We start from the raw sequence: 19,997 nt of genomic DNA, 5'->3' as shown, positions 1-19,997 counted from the left end.
TTTTCCATAACTCAACGAATGTTGATGAACGCATTTGTATAAAATAATTTCTTTATTAACCAGATCAAAGAAATCTCAGTCTAAAAACGGCCGTTCCCTAAACAATCACTTCATTCTTTTTCCACCTGATTAAACCTCAAGCTTCATTGTGTGTCTAGGGAACAGAAATGGCTGAATGGGAACTCCTGGACTGGGATTTCTGAAATGCAAGCCTCAGAGAAGTGGTCCTCAGAACAGTTTTTAAATATTGCAAAGCAAAGTCACTTCATTTCAGTAGTATCAGAACTCCTATGTTTACTTCACAATGTTTATATATTTAGAAGATGAGGGAAAGATTGTGGGATGTATTTATGTGTTATTTTTTCTTCTTATATTTTAAAAGAAGACCTGCTGTGATACCTGATCTGATTAATAATAATCAAAGGATTATTGTGACGCGTTTAGGGGCAGCCTCGGACGTAAAATCTATATCTTTGTGTAGTAGTGATGGTGGAGAAGTTAAAAAGGGAAGAAAACAAGGGATATGCTGAATCAGGAACTTGTCCCGCCCCCCAACTGTCCTTTGTTTCCCCCCATACACATACACACTGGAACACCTAGGGAGTGATTGACTTAGAGGGGTTGCATTCTTTTATACAGCCCTGTAGATGTGCCTTCTCTTATGTAAATGTAGTGCCTATCATGCTACTTTTGTGGAGAATATCAATCTATGGTTCACCCACCACCTCCTCCCCCATTCTCCCACCCATGCCTTGGAGGATATTTATTTACTGGTATCCTGATTTGGAATTTGAAGTGCATTCTTTAACTGAATAATACTTCAATTCCCTAAAGGCCTGGGATTTCAATCATATTAATATTTCCTCCACACAAGCAGATTACTATGCCTTTGCCTTAGTAGTCAAACTTCCTGAATAGCTATGATCAAAACCAAAATCAAGTGATAGACAACCTGTTGGTGATGAGCCTGTCAAAGAGGTTGAGCCTTCATTCACAGTCACATAGGTGGTTTCTGGCTAAATGGCTAATAGTGTAAGCCTATGACGTGGTATAATCGCCATGAAGCATAATGTCAGTGTGTTAGATTTGGAATCAGGAAGACCTGTGCCCCCAAGCACTTTTCAAACTTTTTTTGCCACAACACACTGCCTACAAATCTCAGTCTGCTAACTGTAAAAAGGGATAATTTATTCACCTCTTGGGAAGTTTCAATGAAACAGTCCATATGTCAATTACATAAGGTAGTCTAGGGAATATATTTATAAGATAGACAGCATATTTCACAGAGACTTCACAAATATAGCAAACCCAGACAACCTTATAACACTGTGGAGCAATGTTACATATAGCTGTAAGATATAGCTAGAACAGTTCTATAAATACAGTACTTTTAGCACATAGTGAATTGAATAGGCTTTTGGGAACCGGCCTGGAATGACTATATAAAGTCATCCCAAGATCTAATAATTTTTTCCAGTCAGAAGTTATCTATTATCTAGAAGGTAGGAATCCTTCTGTCTGCTCCAAACAATATTAGCACTTACTTTGTATCTCTGTTAGGAATGTGGCAAAGTCTTTTTTATTGGATTTATTTGTATATGCATTTCACCTTATTAGATTACAAACTCCACTGAAGCAGGGATCTGCTTATCAATTATCTTTTGGTACTTAAATTGTACTGAACTGTACAAATGCTTACTAAATGTCTCCTATGGATAAGATGTGGTGATAGGTGCTAAATAATCAAAGAATAGTATCTGCCCTCAAGAAGTAGTATATGCAAAATGCCCTGTACATAGTTAGTGCTTAATAAATTTCTATTAATGTTGTTCCTGGTAATAGCATTATTTCTATTGAAAAACATATTAAGAATGTTTAATAATTGACTTTAGAATTTAGCAGGAGATGCTGGTTCAGAATATTGTTTGTTGATTTCTTTATCAAAGTATGTTGAAAAGTTAAGGAGCTTTTTTAGATAAGTAGATAAGCAATTGGATGCACTTTAAATTCGTACATTACAACAAGTTTCATAGGCCAGAGATATGAAGAGGGGTCAGTAGATGAGAAAGTCTAGGCAAAAAGTCAGTAGCCAGGTGCATCTACAACTCCTCATCTCTTGACCAGTGTCCCTACCAGTGCACAGGAATAGTTTTGAAATAAAAGCTTTGGGATTTGTGTCCTTCACAAATATGTATTTGCACACACACACACACACACACACACACACACACACACACACATATCGTTGGGCAGCTAGGGGGTGCAGATTTTTAAACCAGGAGTTGGGAAGACCTGAGTTCAAATGTGCCCTCAGATAAATTGCTAGTTATTTGATCTAGTGGCAAGATAATTTAATTTCTATTTGCCTCAGTTAATTCAACTGTAAAATGGGGATAGTAATAGCACTTATATTCCAGGGTTGATGTGAGGGTTAAATGAGATAATGTCTATAAATTCCTTTGCAAACTTGAGGACATGATATAAATGTTGTTATTATTATTAATATTGTATCTATCTTAACTCAGTCTTCTGAACTTTAAAAAGAGTTAAGTGCAAAATTTTATATTAAATTCCACATTATGTACTTCCCAAAACATTTCACATGATTTTAGTTAGTAGTTAATATTTTTGCACCACAATTCTCCTTTTTTCTTGTGTCTGGAATGTATCTCCGTGTTTCCTGTTGTTTCTCCCTCTGGTAAGAAAGTTTCTTAAAATAAAGTGTGTTGTTGGAACACATCATTATTGTTGATCTAAGTCAATGCAATGCACTTTTTTTTTTTTTAACTAAGCATCATATAGCTTTTAAAGTATTGTGTTTCTATTTCTCTTTTAGGAAAGTCTTGATTTCTAGGGCATTTCTTTTTTTTTTTAGTAAGGTCAATGTAACAGTCCTTTGACAGCCGCCTTCCCCCCCATGATAGGCCAAGAAATATTGCCCTCCCTCTCAATTAAAGGATATTTGCACGTAAAATCAACAAGCATTTATTAAGTACTTGTATGTGCCAGGCATTGTGCTCCATACAAAGAAAGGCCAAATTCCTCCCCCTTCCAAAAAAAGTCCTCTTAAAAAAGCCAAGTTCCTGCTCTCAAAGAGCTCACAGACTAAGGTAGACAATATGTGGCATCTATGGACAAACAAAATATGTACAGAATCAACAAGACAAAGGGGGAGGAGATGAAATCTTGCAGAAAATAGGGCTTTAGCTGGAACCTGACATAAACTAGGGAAGCCTGAAGGAAGAGGTGATTCAAGTAGAGCATTCCAGACATGGAAAATAGTAACAATTTATTTTTTTGAGGACAGACATAAAAGATTACTTGATTTTAAAATTAACAACTAGGAATATAATACTTTAAATAATCATATTTCCCCCTTAAAAGTTAGTGTACCAGTTAACATGAAAGATAGACATAGTCTTTAACTTAGAGATTTCAGGGCAACAGTTTGGTACAATGGCAAGATTCTCAGATTTGGAATTTTGTGGCACTATTTTCTAATCAAGGCTCTTCCACTTACTTTCATCACTCAACCTCTCTACGTCTTCATTTTATGTGTAATCATAAAGAAGTCCGCTTTAATAGAAGCCTTCCAATGTTAAAGGCCTGGTTTTATGACTCTTTAGAACAAAGTTTTCAAACTGATGAAGATGTTTCTAGAGAATGGTGTATATAAATGTCCTTATGATGGGTTAAAATTGAAATTATGAATTAATATCTTAATGCTGTTGTAGATTCTATAAGTATTAATAAAGGTCTGGTCTATGCTAACAAAACAAAGAACTGAAGAAATTAATTTGGTCAAATATTATTTTAACCTGAAGTAGACATAATTGAAGCACCTGCTAAGTAGATTAATTAGAATTATTTCCCTAACTTTTCATTTCATATGGGTTCACTTAACTGACACTTAATTAACAAAATGTCATGTGTTTGGTTTTAAACTGGCACTAAACCAAAGCATTGAGCATTTGTAATATGCTTGAAGAAGGTGATCTTGGCAATCTTTTTTTTTTTTTTTAAAGACATTGATCTTTTCTTAATTAATTATTAAATTAAAATGACTTTATGTATTAAAATTGTCTTATTCTGGTCCCCCAACCACCCCCCCCTACTTATTTGGTATATTTATGTAGCCAATATAAAGTAAGAGTAGCAGAAAGTAAGATCAAAAAGGGAAACTTAAAAGTTGTTACAGATTGTCCCATAGATAAAAGAAACATAATTTGTAAATTTTATCACATATTAACTAAAAATAACATTCTTTACCAATATGCTAAATCAGAAGAAGCTAAGTAGATCTTGAGATCAGAATCTTTTGGTTTTGTGATCTATAAGCTGTATTTGTAGTGAGACCAATAACACCAAAAGCTGCTGATAATTTTGAGATGATGTGGATGTTACTGAGCTAAGTCCAAAAAGGAATGAATAAAATTTAGGCTGTCCCACACCAAAACCTTACAAAACTAAGACCTCAAACTCTTCTCCCACTCCCACCTCTGCATTTTTCTATTTCCACTTGGGTCCATACTTCTGAATGCTTCCTAATTCATAGTAATACTAGAGACTCTCTGTGTATCCCCCTCCCATTCTCTTCCCCATGCTCCCTGCTTTACTCCACCATAGTCCCTCTTTACCCCCCAACCCCTTGTCCTTTGTCTATATAAATTTTTTGGTTAGCTTTAGAAACAATTTTTAGGGCATTTGGTAAAAGAGAGCAGCAAGTGGGAAGGAGATGTAGCTCCCTATCATCTAGGCACTGAAAGATTTACATTAGAATTTTGTCTATGTATTTTTATGCTATTTGTGCCTATACCCTCTGTGCTGTATTAAGATGTGATTGAAGCATCATTCCCTGTTGCCACCAGAGTCTTTTCCAGTGAGTAAATTAATTAGCAATACACTTCCTCAATAAAGGGAAAAACCATCATGTGTAAGTTATTTGATTTGAATGAACTTATGTTGTCTGGGTAGATGTGAACAAAATGGAGGAGAGTATTTGATTAGAATACCATTATCCACTTAGTCCAATTGATAACATCACAGATTCTACTAACCAGGTATAAAGATTAAAATGTTAAATTAAAATGTTTAAATGTATAAAGAAATGTTAAACTATATAAAGAAAGGCTTATATTCTGTTACTCCTTTATGAAGTGTGAAACAGTTCTGCTTGATGGAAGTAGATGAAATTAGCCTTTAAATGATTGAGGATTGGTCTCATTCATAGTAGTTCTTTTAAAATCAAGACATTCTTTAAGGAGGCAAAATAGAAAGGACATCAAGCCCTATCTTGTTAGATGAATATTGTTCACACATATTCCATAAGTGTACTCTCTATTAGTACTTGTAGTGTGTGATGACTTTCCCCACTAACTCTGTGTAGTTGTAGCAGAATGTACCCCAATTTATAGGGGAGAGGAGAAATGTTTTGTTACTATTTTTCTTATGTTGTGATCTCAGTAAATTCTCTTGTTCTGACCTAATTGCATCTATTGAATGTGAATGATACTCACCCTTGTGGGGGCTTCTGAGCTTTAGGAGTTGGAGCCACAGAGGACCTAGAACCCAAGATAGCCACCCTTCTTGGAACTCAGCCTTTGAGTATGAATTAGAGAAAGGAGAATCTTAGAAAAGTTGATACAATAGTTAATGAAGCCTGGTCCTGTGGTGACTGAAAAGAATATATATTGTGTGGGTTGGAAATGAATGTTCAGTTTGATTAGGAGTATGAGGTAAGTGAAAAAGACATGGATGTCATTAAGTTAGTTAAGTAAATAAATAACTAATTACTACTTTGGTAGATGATTTTTTCTTTCCTTTCTCTTTTCCTTCAATTAAGAAATTATATTCATGATATCCTGTCAAGTTGTTCTTAGGAGCTGAATCATACCTCCATCTTATTTATAAGAAAAGAATGAGAATTTTCTCACCATATTATTGTTTCACCTGTTTAGAAGAGCATTACACAAAAGTCAGAAGAGCTGAGTTTGAATTCTAGATCTGTTACTGTATAACCTTGCATGCTATTGTATACTATTGTATCTGCCAGTATGATCTTGGACAAGTCATTTAAACTTTCTAGAAATGTAAAATATGGGTGTCTTACTAGATAACCTCAAAGTTCTTTTTTAGCTTAAAATATGGCAAGTCATTTGGCTCATTTTCTATCCCTTTTCTCTCTCCAACCCAACTTTAATAACATTGCCCAAGTAACCTATCCATGCCACAATCTGATCATTTCAATCCTTAAAAGCAATGTTTCTCAAACTATGCTGCAAGGAACTCTGAAAGAGTCCTACATTTTTTAAATGGTTCTTGTGTTTATTAATGATAATTTTAGAAGATTTACTACAAAGGTCAAAGTTTATTGAAATTTAAAGATTTCCACTTAAAAGTTACTTTTAATAGTGGAAAAGTTTAAGAATCACTTGCTAAGAGTTGATGCAGAAGGGATCACCAAAGTAAGTAGTACTTTTCTGAACACTAAGTGCACTAAGTGCCCACTATGAAGTCATAAAGATTTGAGGCAATAAATCTCAAGCTGCTTTAAAAATTTTTAATAGTATTTTATTTTTCCTAATGTATGAAAAGCTAGTTTTCAACATTCACCTTTGCAAAACCTTGTGTTCTAAATTTTTCTCCCTCTTTCCTCCCTCCCCTTCTCCATGCAGCAAGCAATCTGATATAGGTTAAACATGTGCAGTTCTTGTAAACATATTTTTATATTCATCATATTGCACACACACAAAAAAAATCAGATCAAAAGGGGAAAACATAAGAAAGGAAAAAAACTCAAGCAAACAAACAACAATAAACATGAAAATAATATGTTTTGATCTATATTCCATCTCCATAGTTCTCTCTTTGGGTGTGGATGACATTTTCCATCACAAGTCTATAGGAATTGCCTTGAATCACCTCATTATTTAAGAGTTGAGTCCATCAGAGTAGATCATCATATAATTTTGTTGTTACTGTGTAAATTATTCTCTTGGTTCTACTCATTCCACTTTGTATCAGTTCATGTAAGTCTTTCTAGGCTTTTCTAAAATCAGACTGCTCATCATTTCCTATGGTACAATTCATCATTTTTTACAGTACAATAATGTTCCATTACATTAAAATACCATAACTTTTTCAGCTATTCCCTGACTGATGGGCACCCATTCAATTCCTTGCCACTACATAAAAGGAGGCTTGCTTCTTTTTATTCTGACTTCTTCAAAATTATTATAGCTGGTGCTGGTTACCAAGCTGGTATCTATCTTTTCCCCTAATTTTTTCCCTACTTCTTCACTACCCATTCATTCATTGATCCCTTGTAATTTATTTTCTGTTTCTACAAACAGAATAAAATTACTCTTTTCAAAGTAATAGCTAGTTTTCTTATCACTAAATCCTTTGTGTTTCCATCTCCTCCTCACCATTCGTCCTTATTGATACTCCCCTCTTGGTTTTTGTGGCACTGACCTCTTTTATTTTTCTTCTTATATCTCTTGGCAACTCCATCTCTTTTTTTTTTTTTTTCATCTCCTTCTGTTGCTTAATCTTAAATGAATTTCAGCATTCTTTCATTTTGACACAGTAAATAGCATTAAATTGGGAATAGGGAAGATATGATTTTTGAATCCTAATCATTAGCTATATGACCCTAGGTTAGTATTTTAGGTTAATTTTCCTCATTTATAAAAAAGGAATAATATCTATAGTATCTACCTCCCAAGGTTGCTGTGGTGCCCAAATGAGATGAGATTTAAGCATCCTGTAAGCCTTAAAGCACTATAGAAATCTCAACTATTATTTCGTCCCTTCTCTTGATGATCTTATCTGTCCTCATAGTTTCATTTTTCCCCCTCTGCAGATAACTCCCGAGTTTATTTCTTTACCTACATTCTCTCTTCAGTGTACTAGTCTCCTATCCATCATCTGGATATATAATCTCTAACAGGAAGTCCTGTTGGCACTTATTATTCAGGTGACAGAAGTTGCTGCAAAAGAGGATTGATGGGACTCTTTCTTCTCCACTGCTCCCCCAGATTCCAAGGTATCTTTTAGGGTGAAGAAAACTGCTTTTGCATCTAGATCCCTTGGATAATGCTGGTTATTCTACCCCTCTCCAAATACTCATCCAAAGAATGCCAACAGATTGAGAAAGGAGTTGAAAAGCAATGAATCTTGTTATCAAGATTCTTAGTTAATCAGTCAATCAGTAAACATTTATTAAGCACAAGCTATATGCCAGGAACAGCACTAAGCCCTAAGGATACAAATTAAAGTTTTTTGGGTTGTTGGTTTTTTTTTTTTTTTCAAATGGTCCTTGTGCTCAAAGAGCTCATATTTTAATGGGGAGATAACATGCTAACAATCATGTATTTATTATAAATACACAACATAAGCAAGAAAAGCTTTAGGATTTGCCATAAAATAGAGAAGGGAGAATTTGAAAAAAAAAAAGTGCTAGGAATCCTATTTGTTCTATCCTTTTAATTTCTGTCTAAAATGAAATTTATAACAGGTTGTCCTTGTGATTTTGGATTGAAAATGGAGAGGGTTGAAGTTAAAGAAGAGAGAATTTAGGAGAAATAGAATAGCAATTAACAAATCAGTCCAAGGTTGGTGGTGGTGAAAAATGATAACCTGTTTTCATGACTACTGATTGAAGGACTTAGCTCAAACTTCAGGAAAACAAAGGTTGAAATATAATTCAAATGGCATTTTATGGTCATAATGCTCAGCTGAGTTCTAAAAGAGTTTGCTGGGAATATCATGGACTCTCCTTTGGTGAATTCCCAAAATATACATAATAGCGTTTTTAGTGAGAAATTTAGGTTGTATAAATATATCAAAAAGGACTTGAACATTTAAAGAAGTCTTTATTTTGGGATATAAAAGATAAATACTTTTCAGACTTTCCCCTGAGATTTTTAGCAACTTGCTATATTTCTTTTAATTCCATTATTTCTCAGAACTCCCATGTTCACCTAATTGTATCATTTGTACTTATAATAGTACCTGGCACATAGTAGGTTCTCAAGTACTGTCCATTAGGTGGAAAGTCTCTCATTTGTCATCCAGACAAATATAGAAAATAGAGGTGATTCTAAAGAATACAATATTTCTAGGGCAGAGCCAAAATGGTAAAATAATAAGAAGCAAGGTAGTGAGTTTTCATCTATAAACAGATCTAGAAAATGCATCAGACAGAATCCTGAGAAGGAAATTCCCTCCTCCCCTCCAAGACACAGTGAGTCTTTTATCCAGCCAGATTTGCATAAGGAGACAGACTGGGAGGTCTGCAGATGTTGGGGGCAGATCAGACTAAGGGTGTATCTTCAGAGCACTAGAGTGCTCTGGAAAGTTGTGTACCAGAGCTAAAAAAGCTCCCAGATCTATATTGGGCTGCCCCCAGATCCATGCCAGAGCACAGTGGTGGTGATAGGGGTGAACTGATGGCTTTGTTCTCCACTATTCAGTTCTAAATCACAGTTCCAGGATGGACTGAGAAGGGAATCTGCATAGCAGTATGGCTTTCCCAAGTAGGAAGGCCCTAGGCCAGTGGAAAAAGAAAGATTAAAAGCTTGCAGCAGCAGCAACCAGCATGAATCCAAATCTAGGTTAATCAGGGGTCTCACTTCCAGTGTCTAGTCTAGTCTTCCCAGAATTAACTAGGGCAGAGATCTCAGACCAAATTCTGCCACTCTGAGCCAAGAAGGCTTTCCAGCTGGCTTCTGTTCTTGCTCAGGTTCAAACTTAGGTTAGGAACTTGTAAAGCTCACAGTAGGAAGGCAGTAATCAGGCTTTGCCCTGGATTAAACCTCTTGGGAGTACTAAAAACTTGCAGGTATCTAAGATCTTGGAATAACAAGACAGCATTTAATACCCCAAGAAAGCAGCAGCAGGACCAGTCCAGACCTTTGTCCAAAAATGGGGCAAAACCCAGTCCTGATATCAACTCTGAAGTATGGAAGTAGGCTGAAAGAATAGAAAAACAAAAAAAGAACCCCACCATAACAGATTACTGTGGTAGCAGGGATAGTTAAGACAAAGTCAGAACAGAATGACTCCATAACATCTACTTCACTGTCTCAGAGAAAAAGACAACTTGGGCACAAACCCAGCTATAATTCCTGAAAGACATAAAACAGGAATGTAAAAAATTTGTTTCAAAATGTTTGTATAAATGGGATGAGAATATGTGGGGAAAAATTAGAAAAGAAATGAAACTTAAAGAAAAAAAAGAAATGGAAAAGGGAATCCGTAGCTTGCCATAAGAAGTATAAAACCTTGTCCAAGCAACACATTTTCTTTGATTTTGAATGCATCAAATAGAAACCAATGACTTGCTGAAGCAACAAGAAATATTAAAATAATGTCAAAAGACTGATAAAATATAGAAGAAAATGTATGTTCTCTCATATTAAAAAAAAAAAAAACAAACAAAAAATAAAAAACAAAACCTGACCTGGAAAATATATCAAGGAGAAAAATATCAAGAATCACTGGACTATCTGAGATATCATATCCAAAGAATTTTTTAGAGAGCTATCTGGATCTCTTAGAAACCAGAAGATAAAATAGAAATAGAGAGAATCACTGATCACCTGCTAAATGAAACCTTAAAACATAAACTCCCAGGAATATCATAGCCAAAATCTAGAGATTCTAGGTAAAATTAAAATATTGAAAGTGGCCCCAAAGAGAGAATTAAAATACCAAGGAACCACAGTCAAGATCACATACAATTTAACAGCCACTACTATAAAGGAGCAGAGAACTTGGAATTTGATATTCCAAAAGGTAAAGGAATGAGTTTACAGCCAAGAATAATTCATCTAGAAAAACTAGCATAAGGCTACACAGGAGAAAATAAATTTTTAATGAAATAGTGGACTTCTAAATGTTTCTTATGAAAAGACTAGAATTGTGGAGTATTAAAGTTCAAACACAAAATTTAAGAGAAGGGTAAAAAAGATAAATATGAAGGAACAATGATAAAGGACTAAGCAAAAATAAACTGTTTTCATTCAAATATAGCAAGATGAGAGGTGGATCCCTTCTGATCCCTATTATCTTGAGGGTTAATAGAGTCCTATTAGACAAGACCTGGGAGTGGTTCTGTTATAACTTGATCTTTAGAAAAGAAAGGAAAGAGAAGGGAGGAGTTATATACTGGAGTAGAAGGATAATAATAGAATAGAAAAAAAAATAGAATAGAAAGGAAGGATAGAGAAATTTATCTTTGTATAATTAGGATGTAAAAATAGACATTTACACAAAGCAGAGGGATGGAATGCGGAAACACACCAAAACTTCACTTTAATTGGTCAAAAGAAGAAGCAAGAAAAACACACACACAAACAAAAATTGGGTACATAAATACATTTCATTCAACAGGGAAATACCAAGGGAAAAAGGAAGAAAGAGAAATTGGAGGGTAGATGAAGGGAGAGATTAGTCCTAAGCAAAACAAATTTTAAAGATATACAAAATTATTTCTTACTCTTTTAGAGGTGGTAAAAACTGGAATCTGAGGGGTTACTTGTAATTGGAGAACAGGTAAACAAGTTATGATACATATGATGTATTAAATATTGAACTCTTATTAACGAAGTTGATGAAGTCTAGAACTGGGGTACCTAAATGAAATTAGGGTTTAATTGAGGTCTAGTGGCAGGTTTGGGGTACAGGGAGTCAAATAGAGCTCCCCTGCAACTCCTTTGGATTCAGTGCAAGGATATGGAGTTAAATGAAGTCTAATGGCGGTGCAGAGTCTTCTGTAAAGGAATTTACAGACCCCAAAACCTAGATTGATAAAAGAGTTTTATTTTGGGGTTTGAAAGTAAGGTTAAAGTTTGGTTAGTAAAAGGTGTTAAGTAAAGAGAAGAGGGCAACAGAACCAGTGTTCCAGTGGGCAGAGATCTTTGGTGCCAGGTGTAAGACTGCCATGTTAGGAACCTCTGCAAAGAGAGGGCTCCAGCTTGTCTCTTTTATAATAAGAGATTTAGCTAAAGGGGCCTGTGGGTGGTGTCCCAAGTTGGCTCAGATCTGGGTGGGGGTTGTGAGAGCTGGGATCTCCTATTGGAATTCAAAAGGGATGCTTTTGACCAGGATTTGTGAACCAAAGGTCCTAGCTTCTTGAATTGATAATGCATCAGCTAGGAGGGGCTGGGAATCAGAAAGGAATAAATCAATCTGAAAGGATTAGTTTCTTAAAGGGAGCACAACCCACTTTAGTAGTGACTTAAATGAGAATCCAGAAAACTAATGATGAAGCATGCTATCTACAAATATTTTTTAGAACATTGTCAATGCTGACCATACTTGTTTGTAACTGGTTTTGTTTTTCTTGTGTTCTCAATGAGGAGGAGGGAAAAGGAGAATGAAAGGAGAAGAAAAAAAGATGTGTCATGCCTGGTTAAAACAAAATACCTATATTTAAAAAAACCTCCAACTTGGTAATTCTGATGAATACAATGACAGACTACAGTTCCTGAGGAATCATGATTAAAACATGCTTCCCACCTCATGTGACGGTCTAAGTGCAGTTTGAGATGTATTTCTTTTTAGACATGGCCAATTACATTTGTTTTGCTTGACCATACATTTTTGTAATAGAGGTTTTGTTTTTCTTGCTTTGTCACTGGGGATGGAAGAAGGAAAGTGGGAATGAGAAAAACAAATATTTGTTTGAAAATAAAATAAAAAGTTAAAATATTTCCCTTTTTGTCCCAAATCAGTAAAGGAAGATAACTTGAAGTTATCAATAACTCAGGAGTTATTGCTGTAAGGTTAGACCTGGTCTAACTATAGAGATAAGACTAATGATAGGGGACCTGAGAGCAGACATGTTTTCCTCAGAAACAAACATGCCAACTCTTACTGTGTATTGTTTACTACTGGTCCTTTTCTGTGTAGTTAAATTTTTTTTTTTCTCTGTTAATTCCACTAAACCCTCGCTAGACAAAAAAGAAAAAAAAAAAAAAAAAAAACCACACTAACCGTGAATTTCTCAATAGATTTTTATTTAGAAAAGGAGCCCAGGACAAAGAATAACTGAAATTTAACAGCCTGATGGAATATTATTCTGTTATATGCTTGGCGATTTTAGAAAAGCAGAACCAAGAAAACACATATAGTAACAATAGTGTTGTTTTAAGAAAAACTTTTGAGTAATCAAATCATTTTGACTTATAAATTCCCAAATTAATCTCAAAAATCCTATGAAGGAAGTTGCTGATTGAATCAGAAAGGAATTTTACTATGGTATCTGTAGCAAATGATTTACTACATGAACTGGTTGATTCAAAAAACATGGAAAGACTTGTACTTAAGAGGGAAAAAGCTATTTACCTTTAGAGAAAGAGATGATAGGAGGAAATAAGTACAGTGCATATGTGAATGAGTGTATTTGAGAACGTATGTTTATAGATATCAATGTATGTGTACATATATCATAGGGTACATTATACCCTTTTTATAGTATTTAATTTTCCAGATATGTGTAAAGATAGTTTTCAGTATTCACCTTTGCAAAACCTTGTGTTCCAAATTTTCTCTCTATCTTCTCCTCTATTCTCCTTAAGAAAGCAAGCATTCTTATACAAGTTAAAAATGTGCAGTTCTTCTAAATATATTTCCATATTTGTCATTCTGCACAAGAAAAATCAGATGCAAAGAGAAAAAAACATGAGAAAGAAAAAAACAAGCAAGCAAACGAACAACAATAAAGGCAAAAATAATGTTTTGTCTACATTTAGTCTCCATGGTTCTTTCTTTAAATGTGGGTGGCACTTTCCATCACAAGTCTTTTGGAACTGCCTTGGATCATCTGTTGAATTAATATTGAAAAGAGCCAAGTCCAACACATTTGATCATCCCATAATCTTCTTAATGTGTACAATGTTTTCTTGGTTCTTTTCTCTTTACTTAATATCAGTTCACGTAAAACCAGGCTTTTCTGAAATCAGCCTATTCATTATTTCTTATAGAACAATAATATTCCATTATATTAATATACCATAACTTACTCAGCCATTACAACTGATGGGCATTTACCCAATTTCCAATTCCTTGCCACTACAAAAAGGATTGTTAATTGTATCTTTCTTTAGGGTGAGAGGGGTGGAGGGAGAGTGAAAAATAAAGTTAAAAGTGCAAAGTAGAGAGCAAAAGCAAATCAACAAGGAAATAAACAAATGCTGTCCAGCATTGAAAACAATATGTAGTATGTATTATAGAAATTTTATTGAAATGAGAATTTTTTTTTATGTTGAATCCTTTCTATGGTCTGTTTTCTGCATGGCAATGTTTTTGTTTTCTTTTCTCATATTATATTTAAGTGTAAAATAAAGGAAAAAAACTTAAAGCATTCACAGACCATGCATTGTTCACAAAACTTTTAATAAATTTTGTTAGAAATTTTAAAAATTAAAAGAAAACAAACAGGCAGGAATTATAAAATAGTAGCAACAATAGTAATAGCTATCCTTCATATAGCTTCTTAAAGTTGGCAAAGTGTTTTTCATATATTATTTCGTCTGATCTTTCCAACAACTCTGGGAGGTAGGTGCTTAGCATTTTTTTTAATAGATGAGGCAACTGAGACTGAGAGAGATTAAGCTTATGCCTTGCATTAGACAATGAATTAAGTGTCTGAGGCAATATATGAATTCAGATCTCCTTGATTCTAAGTCCAGCACTACTGTGCTAGATAACTATCTCTAAAGTTGTTAGCAATTGTTCCCGTTGATTTTATATAATATTAAAGTCTCTGTCCTTTTTCTAGCCCTAAGAAATTATATGATATTCATAATTGGCACTGTTTATTCCTAATGTCTATATCTCCCCTACTTCATAGCAAAATGCTTAACACTTAGTGATAAGCTCCATTTTAATATGTTTACTAAAGAGCAAGGAAACCCACTCCCCTCAAATCTTTGCAATACCTCATTAAAAAAATTCAGCCTTATTGATCCACATTTAACCAAGGTCAGGTCAAAATGGGTTCATGACCTAGGAATAAAGAATGAGATAATAAATAAATTAGAGGAACATAGAATAGTTTACCTATCAGACCTGTGGAAGAGGAATGAATTCATGACCAAAGAAGAACTAGAGATCATTATTGATCACAAAATAGAAAGCTTTGATTATATCAAATTGAAAAGTTTTTGTACAAACAAAATCAATGCAGATAAGATTAGAAGGGAAACAATAAACTGGGAAAACATTTTTACAGTCAAAAGTTCAGATAAGGGCCTCATTTCCAAGATATATAGAGAATTGACTCTAATATATAAGAAATCAAGCCAATCTCCAATTGATAAATGGTCAAAGGATATTAACAGACAATTCTCGGATAAAGAAATTGAAACTATTTCTAGTCATATGAAAAGATGCTCCAAATCATTAATAATCAGAGAAATGCAAATTAAGACAACTCTGAGATACCACTACACACCTGTCAGATTGGCTAGAATGACAGGGAAAGGTAATGCTGAATGTTGGAGGGGATGTGGGAAAATAGGGACACTGATACATTGTTGGTGGAACTGCGAATACATCCAGCCATTCTGGAGAGCAATTTGGAATTATGCTCAAAAAGTTATCAAACACATACCCTTTGATCCAGCAGTGTTGCTACAAAGAGATCTTAAAGACCTGTATGTGCAAGAATGTTTGTGGCAGCCCTCTTTGTGGTGGAAGCTGGAAACTACGTGGATGCTCATCAATTGGAGATTGGCTGAATAAATTATGGTATATGAATATTATGGAATATTATTGTTCTGTAAGAAATGACCAATAGGATGATTTCAGAAAGGCCTAGAGAAACTTACATGAACTGATGCTGAGTGAAATGAGCAGGACCAGGAGATCATTATATACTTCAACAACAATACTATATGATGACCAATTCTGATGGATATGGCCCTCTCCAACAATGAGATGAATCAAATCAGTTCCAATAGAGCAGTAATGAACTGAACCAGCTACACTTAGTGAAAGAACTCTGGGAGATGACTATGAACCACTACATAGAATTTCCAAGCCCTCTAATTTTGTCCGCCTGCATTTTGGATTTCCTTCACAGGCTAAATGTATACTATTTCAAAGTCCGATTCTTTTTGTTCAGCAAAACAACTGTTTGGTCATGTATACATATATTATATTTAATTTATACTCTAACATATTTAGCATGTATTCATCAACCTGCCATCTGCGGGGGGGGGAGGGGGAGAGGGAGGGGAAATATTGGAACAAATGGTTTGGCAATTATCAATGTTGTAAAATTACCCATGCAAATATCTGGTAAATAAAAACTATTAAAAAAATTTTTGGCCTTTTGCTTCCTATGTTGAAACAGCATCATGTATAGTTTGAGCTAGCTATCAACTAAGAGAGATAAACTTCAATTGCTCTTTCAATTGAGAAAGTATACAGCAGAAAGATTCAGTATGTGCTACTGGATGAACCATTGGTCTAGAAAATTTAGAGGAACAGTGGGGAATTATATGGAGCCTATAAACTCTTGCAAAATGAATAGAAATGTAGATTTCTTGTCTTGTGTAAGAACAGGTAATGGGGACAATCTCTAAAATGAAATGTTCCCAAAACAAAATAAATCTATTATATTATGGATATTTAGTAAAATGTTAACAGTGGTGTCTTCTGGTCAGAGCCTGGAAAGTAAAAGATGCATGACTGGAGTTTTGCATTCAATTCTTCCTTGTAGAACAGGATAATTCACTGAATTATGGAATGTTGGAGTTAAAAGTGACTTTTGGGATAGATGGTCTTGTCCAGTCTTCTCGTTTCATTGATAAAGAACTTGAGGTTCAGAGAAGTTCAATGACTTGCTCAAAGTAACTGCTCTATGCTTTAATTTATCTGTTTGAACAAATTAGCTGCCAAAAGCTGCATGCAGAGCTATGCATGAGAGTTTACTTTTTAATACAAAAGAGACTTTTTTTGTCTATTGAGAGGACTATTGTTTCACTGGAAAGATAAAATGCCCAAACATATTTAGACCAAAAAGACCTTTAAAAGGCAAGAATTCAACAATGCAAAATGGTATAATATTCAAATTAAGTGTACATAAGTACATGTAAAGTGAACATACAAGTATAACTATGGTTTACCAAGTATGGGAAAAATCAATTATATGCTGCTAAGGAAGGATAAATAGATTAATGGAGAAGACAAAGCTATATAGATTAGTTATGTATGATAAAACATATACTAGTTTGTGAGCAAAATGACAGACTCATGAAATCAATCTTATTGCTTATTATTTGTGCCCATAGGCTATTCTCTACAAATCAGTTTGCTTGCATTTTCTAGACATCATCATGAATACCACTTGGAAGAGTCTGTCTCCGTATTTTTTTTCATATTTACTGTCCATATCAAGAAAGCCTTCTTCTTTCCCAAGCTGTTGAAATCATTCCCTTCCTTCAAAATGTGATGCCTTTCTTGATTTATCCCATGGTAAATAATATCATTCTTTATATCTTAAATCATGTGTAGTACCTTCTTTATTTACTTATCATGTTCTTTTATAATAGTATATTGCTCTATATTATTTTCTTTGTCTCTTATAAATTATAAGATTCATGATGGATTAGAGTGCTTCTTTTTCTCCCCTAATTCTTAGCAAAGTTGTTTACATGTTTACATGTAGCAGATTCATATATTTATTGAATTGAAACCAGAAGTAAGAGTTGAATCTAAGGAATAAGAGTGAGGACTAATATAATATAAGAGTGGTCAAGGTCCATGCCAATGGATAAAGAGAGAATTCAAGTCAAAAGAACTGGGGTTTCATGTCCAACATACAATTCAAAGATTGTCTATTTTTTTCACCCCACAAGACAAAGAACTATCAATGGGCCACATATGTGCTAGAGTTATATAGCTCCTACCCAGTGTTCTCCATAATTGACTATCACAATCAACTATCAAATGCCACATACTGTAGTTTATAGGGACAAAATTCTTATCTCTTCAGGGGACAACTGATCTTTATCTGTGCTAATTGAGAGGTTTCACATTTAAAAGTTCTGAGAGCTGGAGTCCAGCAAAGGCAGGTCAGAAATAGAGGTCAGAACCCTGGAGAGCTCCAGGTGGACCTGGATGGAAAGTGGGTAGGAAACTATTGTTTTTAGCAATTAACCTACTGTGGATTCTATATTGTTAAAACCTCATCATGGATCCATACTTTACCCCCAAGGTCTCTTCCTCTTCTCTTGTGGGATTTAGAGACCTAGTGCTTTTGATGACTTTGGTATAGGAATTAATAGAACAATTGTTGTTTTGATCCTTTGAATGTTTTCAGGGTCCACTCTTTCTTAAGACTGTGGCAGCCTAATAATTGTGTAGAGGAATTTGGGACTAATTTTTTTTTGATTATGGATATTACCAGGAGCTGGGATCTTCCGAGGGATCTTGTAGGATTGGTATTGGATAAAGTTTTTCTTCATTTCTGGAATCCCCAGATGAAATCCAAGCATATTATCAAGAAATCTATTTGGCAATTTAATAGGAAAGAGAAACCAGATTTTAGTGAAAGCATTTACATGAAATGGGTGTTCTAGCTCCTGAAACTGTGGAGGGTTATCCATAAAACATATTTATGTTATATAAAATTCTTATGATAAGCAAATTGATTGACAATGTTATTATATGGTGTAATGGATAGAGCAAGATCTAGATTTGAATCTTACATCAGAACAATTACCAATGTGTGGAAAGTCATTTAACACTTCTTAGCTGCAATTCCCTCATCTGTAAAATGGGGATAATAAAAGGATCTAGCTACAAGGTTGTCTGAGGATCAATATATAACACAGTGTTTATATTCATGTGCTTTCCAAACCTTAAAACACTGTGTAAATGTTAGCTATTATTATTGTTATTATGTTTACTTGACTTATCCAGACTTTTTGTTATTGAGTCTGATAGAGTAATAATACATTGTGTTTATTCTTTTGTTTGAAAGGATAATTATATCTTTTAAAGAAACAAAAAATATTACCCCTACAAACCTTTAATTTAGATGTACTAGTTTCATATAAGGATAGTTAAGGGAAAAAAAGCTTGTTTACAGAAGTGTTCCTCTTAGTAGAAATCACTAATTTGTCGATCAATATCTTTCTTAACTTTAGGAGGTATTTAATAAATGTTTGTTAATTGAATGGCTTAAATGATCAATTAGTCTTTGGAGACTGGTGTTTTCTGACTTGGAATCATAGAGTTACCTACAAATATTTATGTTTAAAAATATGGATCTTTATTTCAAGGAGAACCTTGAGGCTATTAAGAGACCTGCACAATTTTACCAAAAGCTTTCTACCTCACTTTCATTCTCTAATTCAATTTGGTCCTAGTTTACTAATATGAAACATATAAAATATAGCTATGTAATTTATATATATATATATATGCACACACACATGCATGTACACATAGGCTGATAGTCTAGGTCTATAGTTTATCTATCTAATTTTGAGGAATAGACATTCTTCTAATATTGATTTATTTCATGAAGATAGGTAGGTTTCACTCTTTTAAATAATTAAGGATTTTGTTTAGAATGTTTTTGTGTTCACAGGCTTGATGCAATCATTGCAAAATAATTTTTAAAGAGAAACATTTGAAGTACTCTATCTATCTCATCCTCGTCCATTTGCACTCTATGCCAGAAATCTTCAATAACAGTGGTAATACTTTTGGCGAGAATAGTTCTCCCTCTTTTTGTCTCATTTAATTGTGAAATGAAATATTGAATATAAACATTAGACTTGCCATGTATATAATGGAACGTTGTTTTAAACCTTAGTGTTACACAGAGTCAAGGAATTAACAATGGATGACTGGGGCTTTGTATGCAGTTCTGCCATTCACTTTGAAAATATAGTTCAAAGCCACAAAGTTTTGCAAAGATGAATGTTGAAAACTATCTTTATATGTATTTGAAAAAATAAAATACTATTTAT

General features: G+C 34.1%; 1 long non-coding RNA gene across 1 annotated transcript in view; it reads left to right on the top strand.

Annotated features, from left to right (window-relative positions):
* The window catches only part of LOC141549582 (uncharacterized), a 104,882-nt gene that overhangs the window by 1,199 nt on the left and 83,686 nt on the right, over window positions 1-19,997 (top strand). The window lies entirely within an intron of this gene.

Source organism: Sminthopsis crassicaudata, chromosome 1 (assembly GCF_048593235.1).
Source record: "Sminthopsis crassicaudata isolate SCR6 chromosome 1, ASM4859323v1, whole genome shotgun sequence".
NCBI classification, from domain to species: Eukaryota; Metazoa; Chordata; class Mammalia; order Dasyuromorphia; family Dasyuridae; genus Sminthopsis; species Sminthopsis crassicaudata.
This window is presented reverse-complemented; position numbering and strand designations above follow the sequence as displayed.